Source organism: Rhyacophila brunnea, unplaced genomic scaffold, assembly GCF_057557595.1.
Source record: "Rhyacophila brunnea isolate RB1 unplaced genomic scaffold, BYU_Rbru_1.0 scaffold_15, whole genome shotgun sequence".
In the NCBI taxonomy this organism is placed as follows: Eukaryota; Metazoa; Arthropoda; class Insecta; order Trichoptera; family Rhyacophilidae; genus Rhyacophila; species Rhyacophila brunnea.
The window spans coordinates 21,091,845-21,108,308 of NW_028232806.1; the positions used below are offsets into that span (position 1 = coordinate 21,091,845).

At 31.8% G+C, this 16,464-nt stretch overlaps 1 protein-coding gene across 1 annotated transcript in view; it reads right to left on the reverse strand.

Annotated features, from left to right (window-relative positions):
- The window catches only part of LOC147075031 (lysosomal acid glucosylceramidase-like), a 33,283-nt gene extending 23,810 nt beyond the window's left edge, over window positions 1-9,473 (reverse strand). Inside the window, exon 1 of the mRNA XM_085942777.1 lies at window positions 9,420-9,473. The gene's annotated coding sequence lies outside the window, so the exon portion shown is untranslated. The remainder of the gene's footprint in view (window positions 1-9,419) is intronic.
- Between the last annotated feature and the right edge of the window lie 6,991 nt (window positions 9,474-16,464).

A 16,464-nucleotide genomic window follows, 5' to 3' on the forward strand; every position in this document is an offset into this window, starting at 1 on the left:
GTATTAGATTGTCTGACGAGTATGACCGTATAGGGACGTATTTAACTTTTCCACGTCAGGTTAGATATTCTTTTGCAGTACAAATAAATTTTTTCGTAAACGTTTATAAAAAAATAATATGAATAATATTTACATCACAAAACATAATAAAAGATTATTGCTGAATACCGATTGCCAACATCGACTTTTTGTAAGAATATATTTTTTTGAAATGTTAATACATGCGTATATTATTCATATTTCACGGCTATCTTTGAAGGCCATTATAAGAAACACATTGAAGTTAAAAAAAGAATATAGGTACCTACTACTTATTTCAAAGTGAGTGGTAAGATGGAGTAAGCTCAAAATGCAACAATAACTGAAAACAATATAGAGAGGGTTCCTTAGTTCAACCCTCTCCATGAGGCACTGACAGAGTTGGAAGCACCTTTATGACAGTGTTGCTTAGTGAGTCTTAAGTGGTCCGTAAACGAGCCACTTTTTACGGCAATTGTGTCGCCGTTAGTAGTTCCCCAAAATACGATAATAGTAGTCTACGTTGCCGAAACTTTACATCTATTGTCCATTCGAACGCAATCAAAAATACAGCAATAATTGCTTGATAAATCTATTTCATTCTCGTTCTGCTGCATATGTGCGTCTCTGTTTTTGATCTCACCCCTAGCAACAATAAAAACATTAGTGACAGCCAATTTGACAATACCTACATTGTTATAATTTTTCGCCGTTTTTGTTAATAATATTATGATGGTGTTATTACTATCGTCAATTCACGTAAAATGAATAAATGGACAAACGACGGAGTATTAGAGCTTATTAATGAGGTTTATTTACGTATAATTTACGTAATCCAAACTATATAATGATCCTAATATGAAATGGCCGGCGGCTCTCGTGGTGCAGTGGGTAAGGCGCTGGCCTTCCACCCGAGAGTTCTGGGTTCGATTCCCGGTCACGACAAAAATATGTATGTGTTTTTCTCAAAGCCTGGGTGTTTGTGATTGTTCAAAATTATTAACAAACCACCTTGTACGAAAAAGCAAGGACATGGTTATTAATAATTCTATAAAAAAAAAAAAAAATGAAATGGCCAACTACAAAGCTGCACAAACGTCAAATTTCACTAAACGACACATTTTCTCGTTCTTTTAAAGTTTTTAAATAAATAATTATCAATAACTAATTCCTGGTTTATATTATTTATTGTTTCACGTTTGTTTAAAAGTAGGACCCGATCCAAATCCTTTTTTCATTTTGGATTAATTTGTTTATGTGATTATTTATATGGCGCAGAAACTTCATTGCCGGCCGTTGCTGTCACGAGTACGCACAAAATACATCATCCTCACTTGCCCGATACTGATGACGGGTCATACATTGCCCAGCAAGTAGCAATAGTTGCACCATTTTTTGACAATTTTATCGGCAATCTGCAATTTTTGATGCTCGTTTACCGACCCCTTTAAAATAAAGCAATAGTTACGTTGTCCCGATTTTCACACGTACTAATTCCAACAGGAAACAAAACGTATTCAGTTTTTTTTTGTTTTGAATTTCGAACAAATAATATTTAAAATTAAAATTAGAAATCTTTTGATTTTCAGAAGTTGACGCAGATGACGTAATCGATTTATTAGATGATTTAAAATGGAGTCAAATCGAGTATTCAATTTAATATTTTACTCAGAGCATAACAAAATCACTGCAACTAACATCAAAAGGGTCTAGGTACAACACATCTAGACCCTTTTGATGACACAAATAAATACGTGTTGTCACTGTCATCTTCAATAATAATTGGATAGGTACGGGATGCATTGTTATTTTTAGTAGGTTGGTATTTGGAATTTATGTTCTTATTTTTTTATTTTTTTTTATTGTAGGGAGCCGCAAAACCAGTCAGTGCTACGGGCGTTCAAGTCTCTAAATCCGCCTCTGAGAACGACAATATTTTATTGATTTTTTGGTGCGGTATCCTAAGAGTACAAAAATCGCGTCTTGAATATTTAAATTAATACTTTTTTTAAACAATTTGTTGTGAAACCACGTGGCCTATTGACAGATATTATACATATATTAAATTGAGTAATCTCTACCACCATGATAATAATAAAAGTTGATTTCACTCGTGCAAATGTTGTCCTCAAAGTCAAAACCAGCTGACGCGAGGCAGTTGGTAAAGTTAAAAATTAGCATTCGTAATTGTATTGGAACTACTTGTTACTCACAGTTTCTAGTATTTCTATCATAATAATTAATTCCTATCACGTAATATTGCGTTGGATAACCGTTATAAGTGGTTTTAATACGAATTGAATGCATGTACGTAGTTTCGGATTTCACCGCCATATTTAAAGTAGGTAGGCACCTAATAATAATTATCTACTCCAATATTCATCTACTATTCTTTTTATAAAACATCTACTACTGGGAATGGGACAACTGGGCGCCAGGACAATTTGGCGCTGCAATGTCAAATGAAATAAATAGACGCTCGTTACGATTTTATACAGAACGTATACGAGGAATTTTAATCAGTTTCTATTTACTACTTAGTATTTTTAATTCATTTTGCTCTTAGCACAATGTTTTTTTATTGTGGATTGATAATTATCATGCCTGAGACTTTATATGAAAATAAAATAACCTCTTCACGTTGGAACTTAAATATATGCACAATTAAATCATTATTTACGTGTGCATATTTAAATTCTCACCAATTATTAAATAAGTAATAATATCCAATAGGTATCCACGTATCCATAAGCGTTGGACTATCACGCCGTGGGTCTCAGGTCCGAATCCTGGGTCTGGAAAGTACACATTATGTTTTTCAATATGTGTGTGAGTCAGGGTATGGACCAAATGGTTGAGCAAGTGGTTGACATCCATTTCTCGTAAAAAACAAAATCTGTTAATACAAACCTCTACTCTGTGGAGGCCTATATATGATCCTATTAGGATCGGACATGGTTAAAAAAAATGTAATTTAAAAGTAAGTACCTATAATTCACGAACGTCTAGTTATTTTCGAATTTCATTAGATTGCGTGGCACCCAGTTGTCTCGGCGCCGAATCGTTCTAGATTCTCTACTACCCACTGTGATATTGAATATTCCATACATGATACCTGGATTTTGTGTTTACGGGATTCATATTATATCACTGTGTAGTAATACTGTAAACATGTTTAAATATTCTTATGTATTTTCAATATTGAATAAAAAATAAATATAATGTAGATATACTTATATATAATATTATAAGTATTATTAGGAAATTATTCGCAAGTAGGTACCTACTTCATTAATAATGGCTAATACCGGAAGCCATATGTAATCATGTTAGCAATATCATAACGTAGATTAATTACATAGCTAGTTTACCTTCCATTAGCGGAATTTGAAAAACCTAGGATAACGTATTTGTTAGAATTGATTCGTAAGACGTATGTACCTATCTGCATAAGAGCAATCATCCGAAATATTACATACTTAAGCCCTAACCTAACCCCACGCGATCCAACATTTTTACCTAACACATTTATGTTTGTGAGTTATTTTCAAAATATCAAATTCTAATTAATAAGAATCGAATAACTCGTTTACCGTGCATAGTTTTACTGTTGACACTGAATATGTATTATCGCGGCCATAACGAGAAAATGCACGTGTTAACATGTATTATCACGCAAGTTGCAAGATTGCATGCATGAATTAAAAAAATTCGGAAGATTCTGAATTTTCACACGACAGTTGGGATTTGTTTAATATCTGCACCTGCGTAGTAGACCGATAGTGGCGAACCTGCCGGTAAAAAAACAAACTACACCGCGCAGACTTATTTTGAGGTTAACCGATTTTCACAACCTGTCAAAATTTGTCATTTTATGGTACTATTAATCAGTGGCGAAGGGTGACTTTTGGAAAGAGGTAGGCTGTGGAGATCTGATAAAAAGGTCACACTTGTCAGGTATACTTATGAGAATAGTACGATATTTACTACTAATGAATAGGTACACACTAGTAAATGACAACGACACACTAATTCAATGAAACTTCAAAAACTCATTGACGACATAAAAATGAGCGATGTGTTTAAATTACGTATTTTTCAAAACATGTATACCCATCAAAAATCATTAGATGAAATTTATTTTTATTTATAAAAACAATCTATACTTACTTATTTATTAATATTAGATTAAACGCCGTTGAAACTATTTTTTTAATTATCTTATTATTAATGATTTTGGACAAAGTGCGCAGTCGTGACAACATTATTATGCGCGAATGTTTTAGGCTCTGCGATAGGAGCTTACCTTATTTCGTACAAATCAGCAGACTTGCTGAGGTTACGAGACGTAAATTCAATACGAAAAAAAATCAGAATTATTTCACACACAATCGGAGATTTATTTACTTTTTAGATTTATTTATTTTTTAATACCTTTGGAGTTGTTTTGTAAACTGTGTAATACTGTAATACATTCCTACATTTACGACATCTCTCGTTGGCAAAATAAATAATTTTTATATAACATAAAATAACGAAGTGATTAAGGGGGATGCTTATACTATCAGAGGCGAAAAGAGGCACCTAACGGAAAAATACGAAGCTTGCAATTTGAGATTTTTTTTGATAATTTACAATTTCAACTGTAGTAATTAATAAATATGTATCTGAAAACACTAAAAAGATTTTTTATTTTTTTTTTTAGATTTAAAGATAAACTGGCAATTGTAAAAAAATGTGAATTCGTTGCAGGGTCAAATCTTATTATTACATTATATTTTATGGCCATATTTATTATTAAAATTTAGTTTATTAAGTTTTAGATTTTATGTGGTGTAGATTTTTGACTAATTCATTTAAAATTTTTATATATATTTTAAAAAACATCGATTTTAAAAAAAATATAAATGTGTATAACTTGAAATCCTTTTATTTATATCAAATTTTATTTTAGGCATGATCACAATATTGAAGGTCGAGTTGATATAAATAAAAAGAATTTCGAGTTATACACATTTATATTTTTATAAAAATCGATGTTTTTTAAAATATATATAAAAATATTAAAACGATGAATTAGTCAAAAATCTACACCACATAAAATTTAAAACTTAATAAACTAAATTTTAATGACAATTATGACCATAAAATATAATGCAATAATAAGATTTGACCCTGCAACGAATTCACATTTTATTACATTTTTTTACAATTGTAAGTTTATCTTTAAGTTAAAAAAAAATAAAAAATCTTTTTAATTTTTTCGGATACATATTTATTAAATAATACAGTTGAAATTGTAAATTTTCAAAAAAAAAATCTCAAATTGCAAGCTTCGTATATTTCCGCTAGGTTCTCTGCTGGCATGCGTCTCCCCCTTAAGTATATAAATATGTCAATATGCAATTAAAAAATATTTGTCTTAAGAAGGTAGGCTTTAAATAATCGCCTAGTATGGAGTCTTCGCCACTGCTATTAATAATTAATAGTTCTATAGAATGACAACGTCGTGACTTGCTTTCTTGAAAAATGAGATTGGCAAGACAATCAGCACTTTTACGTGTAAATAGTTATTATCGCGATATTTTAAAATACCTACACACTATAACTGCAAGTAAATCCGCATGAACAGTGGGTATTGCATAAAAAAATAAATAAGAAATAATCTTATCTCCGTATTTGTTATAAAATATTTAGTATTAATAATGCCGATAATTCATATTATGCACATGAATTAAAAAGTCACAAATAATATATATATATATAGGTATATGTATTATGCGTATCAATTCAATGTTATTATACTATTATGAGGGTTAATTTTTAATTGTGCTATTCAAGTGAGAGTAATGAATTAATAATCTAACCCTTATGAAAACGGGACTGTCAATAACATTGGTTGACATTACGATATTATACACAATGTGTGGAATTCTTAATTTACTAAGAGCGGCATGCACAATCTAAGATTTCGATCCTAAGGATAAGTCGCTGAAAAGCATGACTTAACTATAGACAATCCTGAGTATAGAGTTAAGGAATCCTTAACCATAAACTACTTTCATTATGAACACGCCCCCTTCTGTATTACCATTTACCACCGATAGCTGCTGTCAAAATAAATTCGCATGTCTATAAAACAGTTCATACACTCAAATTCATTTAACAATGTATCTCAATATGGATATTGATAGTGTTAATTCGTTTGGCATGTACTTGCAGAATATTATTTTACTTTTATACGCCAGCCCGCAGAAGTACAAGATGCCAGGTGATAGAATGACACTTGACGCTAGTGTTCCCATGTTAAAAATATCTTGCGGTGCCTGTGGAATCACGTATAATGACTTATAACGGAAACATAGGAGTAATATAATTAAATATTAATATGTATTTATAGTTATTGCATTTATAAAATGTAGTTGTCATATTTTGTCATCGTTTAACAATTATAAAATAATTTACCTAAACTATAGGAAAGAGAATTTTTAAATATGGTATTATTTTCAATAGAAATGATCTTAACTAAGGACAATGTTTCTGGATAGTGTTTTCTGCTAAGGAAATTTTAGTTATGAGAAATGTTTCTGCATTCCGCTCTAAGACCAATAAAATATTTACAATATTATTATTATATATTTAGGTGCGACACCTGTTAATATTGAAATACTATTTTTTAAGTTTACTTAGCGAAAAGGTATCAATGGAAAACATGTACCAACACAGTTGTAGTTTCTTGAAGAATGTAATATCAACGTATTTTTCACCATATGTGAATTTATAATATAAACAATTTTAACAACACATTATGTATTAATTATTACACTAATATTAAATGGAAATTTATAAAAAATGTATGAAAAAAATACAGGTATCTCAAATAAATGGTATGAATGAATACTGCTCGACTACATTTAATGCAGATCAATGAAAATATCACTCGATATTAATGCACTTTCACTATCTCTGTAAAGGGTATAAAATGTCTTCAGTCATAATGTATTCGAAAAAATTACGTGGAATCCGTTAAAAACGGTTATCGTGAACAAATTATTGACATTAGATATCTACTCTTATAGATTGTGGGTCTTTGTGTCATCATAAGAACCAGTTAAAATTTTGACAGCACCATAACATTATACAAATAAACTTTGTAAACAATTCTAAAAATTACATTTAAATTAACAAATATTTTAATTGGGGGTATATTAATGTTTTTAATGCTTGAAGGAAAACAAAGTTAAGATTATACGGTTTCTATGAAAGTAATAACGACATTGTGTGAATACAATATTGTTTGAATCCCAGTTTCAGGCATAGCTTAATAAGAATGAGGAAATTTAAAATACTGTTCCTAATACATTTTTAAATATAATATGTCGCTTGTACTTTTTAATTCTCAATATCACAATAATTATTGATTTAATACGGGTCTAGGACGATTCGGCGCCGGGCCAACTGGGCGCCACGCAATCAAATGACATTTGAAAATAAATAAATGCTCGTGAATTATAGGTAAGTACTTTAAAAATATATATGTAATATTATTGTTTATATTTAAATATGTACACGTAAATAATGATTTAATTGTGCATATGTTTAAGTTCTAACAAGAAGAGAATTCTTTTATTTTTATATAAAGCCTCAGGCGTGATAATTCTCAATCCATAATAAATTCATTATGTTAAGGGGGGACATGCTCGTCGAAGGTCAAAATTGAGTTTTTATTGTATATTCAAACCATGATCCTGGACACTCCTTAAACGTTGTAGATGATCTATTTATATACTTTTGAAGCCTTATTATCCTTTATAGTTATTTTAAACATTTGATGACTGCATGAAGTATTTTTGTTACATAAAATAGTATTCTTTTAAACCTCTCGCTCTAATGTTTTAGAATATAGTCATATTTCGGTACATAACTGTGCAGTGGTGTTAAGATTTTTTACATTTATTAATTTTTAAACGCATTTATAAAACCATTAGCATAATTTATTACGAGATAATTTTTGTAAAATATTCACGATAAAAAGTTATATTGATAATCTCTGTGATCCCAAATTTGACAAGAATTAGGCATTTTATTATTCAAAAATCGGCAAGATTAACACATTTCAAGATAATTCTAAAGATATTTATTATAAGCTATGTCTTTGACCATTCAAGTGTGATAAACATCTTATGAATAATGATTGCTTTATAATAATTATTGACCTAAGAATAAGGTAGTGTTTTTTTGAAATACGCCATTTCTTTTGTCATTCCCCAGTGGTTAAGCTACAACATACGGCCGTAGCCATAAATTGACAAACTATAATTAAAGTAAAGAGTAAAATGATATTGACGCGCGTGTTTGAACATGTACCGTTTAAAAAAAAATTAAAATAAATTCGGTTAGGTACATGTTCAAACACGCGCGTTAACATAATTTTACTCCCTACTTTAATTATAGTTTGTCATTTTATGGCTACGGCCGTATGTTGTAGCTTAACCACTGGGGAATGACAAAAGAAATGGCGTATTTCAAAAAAACACTACCTTATTCTTAGGTCAATAATTATTATAAAGCAATCATTATTCATAAGATTTTTATCACACTTGAATGGTCAAAGACATAGCTTATAATAAATATATTTAGAATCATCTTCAAATGTGTTAATCTTGCCGATTTTTTGAATAATAAAATGCCTAATTCTTGTCAAATTTGGGATCACAGAGATTATCAAAATAATTTTTTATCGTGAATATTTTACAAAAATTATCTCGTAATAAATTATACTTATGGTTTTATAAATGCGTTTAAAAATTAATAAATGTAAAAAATCTTAACACCACTGCACAGTTCTGTACCGAAATATGACTATATTCTAAAACATTAGAGCGAGAGGTTTAAAAGAATACTATTTTATGTAACAAAAATACTTCATGCAGTCATCAAATGTTTAAAATAACTATAAAGGATAATAAGGCTTCAAAATTATATAAATAGATTATCTACAACGTTTAAGGAGTGTCCAGGATCATGGTTTGAAAATACAATAAAAACTCAATTTTGACCTTCGACGAGCATGTCCCCCCTTAAGAGCAAAAATATTAAAACTACTAAGTAGTAGATAGAAACTGTATAAAATTCCTCGTCTAATTTCTGTATAAAACGTATATTTATTTCATACAACAGTGCGGCGCCCGATTATCCTGGCGCCCAATCGTTCCATTCACATATTCACATATATTATTTCGATATTGTTATGTCGCTATTTTTATTCAAATATATTTGTGCTTATTTATTTAGTAATAACAGCACACACTTTATGTATAAAAAAACTGCATGATAGTAATACGAAATCACATTATTATTATAAACGAAATAAGACTTAAATCGAAATATTATTCACTCACAATATGTTACGAATATTATCGAAAACCGCGACCGTTTTGGCGCAAAGCAAGCAGTCGACTGTCAGTGTTTTCATTTGTGATACTTGCGTACTTCTTTCTTAATATGTATTATTTAATTTATTGACAGACACAAGCTTGATACATATACATGGGCGAATATACCAATATCACAGTGTAATCACTGATCGGATTTGGATAAAATAATCGTTATTTGAAACTGTATTTAAATATAATTATCATGTATTTTATAACTCATATAAACTTTAAAGGATGAAACAGAGCCGACCCGTAGCCAGGGTGACCCGAGCGACTGACCGGGGTGCCAAGATTTTAGAGAGCTCAAAATCTTAGAATACTTACACGTTTTTGGCTACATTATTCTAAAGTTGAATTAAAGATGAATTTTATTACCGATTCAATAACAAGTAATTAGAATCTGAAATAATGAATATAGTAAAAAAAAAATCGCTCAGTACCTACACAAGGGTGGATTAGTAACCCCGGTTAGATAACAAAGTTAATTGTAACCCTTTTAAACCATGTTCGATACTAAGAAGATTATAAACCGGCCTCCACAGAGTAGAGGGTGAATTAACAGATTTTTGTTTTTACGATAAATGAATATTAACCACTTGCTCTGTCTATTAGGTCTATATTCTGGAAAAAAAACATATCTTGAACAAGTTATAATATCAATTATTACAAATATGATATAAGATATATTTGAAACTGTTAAATGAGATCATAGCCAATAAGTAGGTATGTGCGCAAATATTGTTTTTTTTTGCGTAGATAAATGAACTCGTCCAGATAATATGCTGTAAACATACCTACTAAGGAAGAAATTATTGTAATGTAAATTATTGCATTATATGCTTACACAATTTTGGCGCTTTATCCCACCAGGGTACAGATAAACTCGTTACTTGCATATTTATATGTATTCTAGGTCGATTAGATTAGGCAAATGAAAAATCTGATATCACTTACTATTTTAGACATGGCCCCCACATCCTGAAGCGGGACCCTAGGCTATGATGTTTGGCGGGCCCCCTACCTATCGCCAAGGGTAAAGGACGCGCTGCTGTTTCGTTTTCCAAATGGTGTACGCGGTAAAATTAAGGTGTATGCCCATGCCCAGAACTCAATATTTTTAATTATTAATATTATTGAAGTAAAATAGCGCCGCAGGCGACTGTTTTTACCATTTGAGCAAATTTGTGATCTGTGTTTATCTCACTTATCTGGTCGACTCACCACGCCGGGCCCTTCCTGAGCCCGGGCCCCCAGGCTAGAGCCCTGCCAGCCCCCCTTGTGGAGGCCATGATTTTAAGGTTTTTTGACTCGTTTTAAGGCGTTGCAGATACGATAACTTGTATGGACGCCAAATAATTAGTTCGCGATCGTAATAAATAATTATTTAGCATCTAGAGTTGGTTACAGCAACTGCAACGGTAGCAGTTACAACTTGCTAATGAGTACCTGGCTTTACTCGCTACATATTAGTTATCTTGATTCCAGATGGGAAAAAATATAGTAACTGGCAAGATATTCTCTCTTCTCTCTCTTCTTGGTCGTGCACTCATGGCTGAGGATCGTGACCAAATTTAAATTTCGCCATCCTTTGAGCGACCAAGACTTTCCATCCTTCTCGATCTTCCGCTTCTCTCAGGGCAGAATGAATGATGCCCCCAGTCAGCTCTTTCACTTGGTCGCTCCATCGCGCAGACGCTCTTCCTCTGCTTCGCCTTCCCTGGAGGCTACCCAAAACTACCAGTCTCTCCAGGTTGTCCGGTCCACGCCTGACAATATGTCCAAAAAACTGCAGAATTCTTCTCAGACATATCGTCGAGAGCCGTTCCTTTATCTTCAGTCTCTGGATGATTGACTGGTTCGTCCTGTGCTCCGTCCAAGAAATGCGAAGCATTCGGCGCCAACACCACATCTCAAAGGCATCAATTGCCTTCCGTTCTCTTGCCTTCAGGGTCCACGACTCGACTCAGTATAGAAATATCGAGAACACTAATGTTTGCACAAGCATCATTTTTGTGGCAATCGAAATTCCCCGATCCTTCCATACAGTGGTAAGGCGTGTCATCGCACTTTTTGCAATCTGTGTGCGCCTTCTTATTTCCGCTTCGTATCCGCCCTTTCCACTGATGGTTGATATTAATACAAGATATTAAGTAAGTCAAAAGAAATATCATGAACACCCTATATTAAAGTGGTGAGTTGTGTACTAATCTATGGTATGTATGTATGTAACTACATTCACAATTTGATGCGTCGGGAATGTCAGTGCTAAATTTCAATGTTATATTATGTCTTACTAGTCTTATTGTGCAGGTATATTGTGGGCGTTCTGTGAAAATAAGCCAGAACCGGCATTTGACAGTAAATTTTTTAGTTAGTGAATAATAATTCGTTTAATAAACAACAGTTATTCTTTCTTTCTATAATATTCTACAATATATATTTTTTGTAATAACATTTTATTAGTTTCTGATAAAAATTAGTATTATGTCGTTGGTCATACTTATATAAGTAGAATTGAATTCGTTTTCAGTTAATTCTGTTTTTTATGAAAAGTTATTTCGACACCATTAATGGTTGCTACGGGTCTGGGGTCCTAGCAACTAAATTATTAATATATACCTACGTGCGTTACTATGGAAATCAATATGACATTTCAGTATTATTTCTATGAAGTTATCAACTACAAATTTTTTTGATCTTTTAAGCTAGTCAAGTCAAGTTTATATGATTCAATAGACAGTTTAAAAACGTTGTATGTAAAAAGTTCTTTTTATCTTGTAATTATATGAAGTACATTTATAGGAAATGCTTTAACAACCCATGGGAATGTTAATATTATTCATTTGGACCTTGAAAAAAAATATTTACATTTGAGTATAAAAATATTATGCAATACCTATTTGAAAAAGAGTGTTTTAATGATAGAAACACAATCATGATATCTTGTTTGTATAAACCGCCATAGTCAAAATAATAACAAAACATTAATGATGGATGAAATATGAACATAATATACATAATATTATTATGGTCGTAAAAATAGGCGATGAAAATACGATCAATATAGAAAATTACATTTTTATCTGTTTACTACTAAAAACAAGTACCTATTAATAAAGCTTTAAATGACACAGCCAAAGCCCCGGTTTGTAATACCTTCGGGAATAGCGTTCCGTCTCGTGAAAATATTGAAATTACCTTCCGGTTCAAATTGAGATGGAATTCATATTCCTGCCTATTTATTCTTTGGTAATAATAAATTACGTTTTAAATACTTACCATTCCTTTATACAAATTGTCACAATTAGGGATTCCAATCCCGGGATCCCGAGCTATTTTCGATACCCATGAATCCCGAGATTGATAAACATAATCCCGAAACTTTTGGGATTGATTTTTTAATCAATTTTATGGGAAATAAAATAAAAACGAAAATATAACAGAAAAAAATACTTTTAATAACAAATAACTACATTAGAAATAAACTGAGTTTGAATAAAGTTGATTTATACCCATGTGTAAGTTGCCGATTCATTTTATTTTTTCACATAAATTAATAAAAATGAGAAAGACTAGAAAAAAACAATGCTTCGCACTATTAACAAAGTAATTCCACCATGACCTCGTACGTTTTACGGCAGTTTCATATTTGGCTGACTAATTAGATTTATGAAGCGGAAAGGCCATAGTACACCATGATTTTCTTTACTATTTTAAATCTCGCTAACCCATTCATTAAATCTTTACTACCAGAAACAGCAATCTCATATTATATTCACATTATTATTTATATTACAATATTATTTACTCCATTAAACTTATGTATTTCCAAGATTGAACGTATACAATATTAACAATAAATGTCTTATATAGTATAAATTATATTTTTGACCGATTTTATCAATGTTATTTGTAAATATAAATATTTTATATTAAAAATGGAAAAAATGATAATCCCGGGATCCCGGGATTGTCAAATTGTAATCCCGAAATCCCGGGATCAGAATTTTGGCTCGGGATTGGATTTCTCTAGTCACAATACATATTATTATATTGTATGCAAACAATAAGGGGAACTGAGTACAGTGATTGCCTCCGGCTCGCCTGTCGATCTTTACGGCGTAGGAAATGTAAAAATCATTCTGTGCGGTATGGCCTGCACCGACATAGTTGCAAACACGACCAATAGACGCCGTAATGGGCGCCGAGCTTAATAATGGAATATATACGATTCAGAATTATAACATATTAGATTGATTATATTATGATCTCTAACAGTATAACTCTTCAATCGTCTTTAATATGAGTATTAATCGATAAAATGTTCCTTTTGGCTTACAGTCAAGACGTACTCGTACCCCTAAGTTAGCGGTGTATTTTGATTTAATTATATCCACGTACATACTTATAGTGATGTTGATTCAGTTATCTGCATTCTAAACTATAAGTGTAAGAACATATGGATTTTTCTTCATAAGAGTTTGGAGGAAATAAATTGAAACCTAGGAAGATTAGTGTAATGTTGAAATTTCCCCTTTTTCAACCGGTTTCAACCATTTCCACCAAAATCACTATTTATATAAGGAGGTTTGAAAATATATATTTATATCTAGGAATATCTTAAATATATTACTGTATGTATTTTGTTACTAATACCTATATAATATATAAACTGGATATTTTATGTATTAAAATTATTATATTATGGTTACACATTATTGTAAAATAAAATTGGGATGGATTTGAATTAGCATGTGCCACCATTTTCTCTAGTGACTGTACAGCCTAGTGACATCCTGTGAATGTAAGCAGGTGTTGCACTGCTTAATGCATTTTAAGGGGCGACAAATGAAGAACAAAATGAGAATAATACAATGCTTAGAGAATGTTATTTTGCCTGCGGTGTTGACAATATGTTTATATTTGAAATTTCTGTAGATACAATAATATGTCCATGGCAGAAAATTTTTCTTTCACTTTCTCGTTCACAAAATGTTATATAACAAAAAATAATCGAATACATTTATTGATGATCGAGGACAATTATTGAGAGTTCCGGTTTGTGAAATTGTACATTTAGAGGACTGAGCATTAAAAGATTTTTACATGTTCACTAAGACGACCGTGTTATAAACGCTTGAACTTGTAATCAGATGCATTGGTCCGTTGTGTCAGATGCGGTCGTGAAGGATGCACAGCCGTAGATATATATTTCGGTGTAGGTCAGGGCTCAAAATGGAGCGATGCGTACAGGGGTGCGTTCATAAAATCCGAAAGATTATCACACTGTCTGCGCTACGTACCTAAGTAGGCTAAACTACAAAAAAAATCGAATACACTTACTTTTATAAAATTAGAATTTTCGGAAAATTATTGGTTCGTAAAATTTTCCATTTTAAGCATTGGTCGTTGCTACAACACTTATGTACGCTCATCTGGTGTACTTCCCTATCTAATTTATATTTTTTGTATGTACACATTTATACTTTTTAATAAGTTACTATATAATATGTCTATTCTGATCTATCTCTTTTTTATATAATACTGTTTTATATTTCTTTGTTTATAAATGTCATGTTGTGAACGTCTTAAACTTATAATTTGTAATGTCCACAATATGTTTAAAAAATAAAATGAAATTGAAATTGAATTGAATAAGGCATAAAAGAGGGAAAAGGCGTTGTGCTTGCATTGTGCTCCGAAACTGTACTTAGCCAGGGTGACCATTGGTCGCGGGTTTGATGTCTGTTTGATCCAGTGGAAGAACTCAATGGGTTGGGCGAATTGCTAACAAGTAACAACTATTCCTCCTGAAAATGGTCTGTTAATACAACTTCATCCATATGGAGGCCCAAATGCTCCATGTAGGATCGAATATGGTAACAGACTATTGTTAGGAATCAATAACCATTTAGATAGGTAGTTTAAATAGAGATAGCTATTTGCATATTTTGTATGAAATTAGTAGTGTAGGAGTTCTATCTTATCAGCTGCAAACATAATTCATAGAATTATTACAGTAAGGCAGATAAAATTTTATTTTCTTTATCTTCTTCGCAAAATATTAGTAGTTATTGATAATAATAATAATATGTATTACAATAGTTATGGTACAAAGTTAATATTTATTTATATAATGCAGCTATCTGTCTACTACAGATATTTATGTACATGTATAATGATAAAGAATATAATACCTAACATGCATATGTGTAATTTTAAATATACTGTCCAATGTATATCAAGTCTTCTACGACCTACGTCCATGGCCCCCACATCAGGGCTCGAAATGGACCGGAGCGCACCGGAGCGCCGTTCCGGTTCATGAAATCCCCAAAATTATCGCTCTGTCTCGTGGGAAAATTAATTTGACCATCTGAGCTTATTGTACCACATAAGAAAAAATCTAACACTTATTTTTTTATAAAATATACATAAAATTAGATAACTGTGTTAATATTTTCAGAAAACTATCAAATTTTCCATTTCGAACACTGCCCCACATGCCTGGGCCTGGGGGCCCGGGCTCAAAAAGGGCCCGGTGTGGTGAGTCGACTAGATAAAGTGATATAAATACACATCACAAATGCTCTCTAATAGGAAAAAAAAAGTCGCTTGCAGCGCTATTTTCCTTCAATAATGTTATTATTTAAAATTATGTGTTCGTACGATACACTTTTTGTTTGTGTATACTCGACAATTTCATATTTCAAATGGATGTATTAAAATATAAAAAAAACACTAGAAATAATATACACATTAATTTTACCGCGTTTATCATTTGGAGAAAGCTACTGTGGAGCGTCGCACTGCATTTATCCTTAGCGATAGGTAAGAGGCCCCGCCAAAGATCCTAGCCTGGGGGCCCGCTTCAGGATGTGAGGGCCATGCCTACGTCACCACGATCGTTTGTGGAACTAAAATCCGCCTCCCGTATTTAATTTACCCGCTACGGTATTTCCCGCGCACATAATTAAGTGTGTATTCGATAGTGTGTTGAGTTTTATTA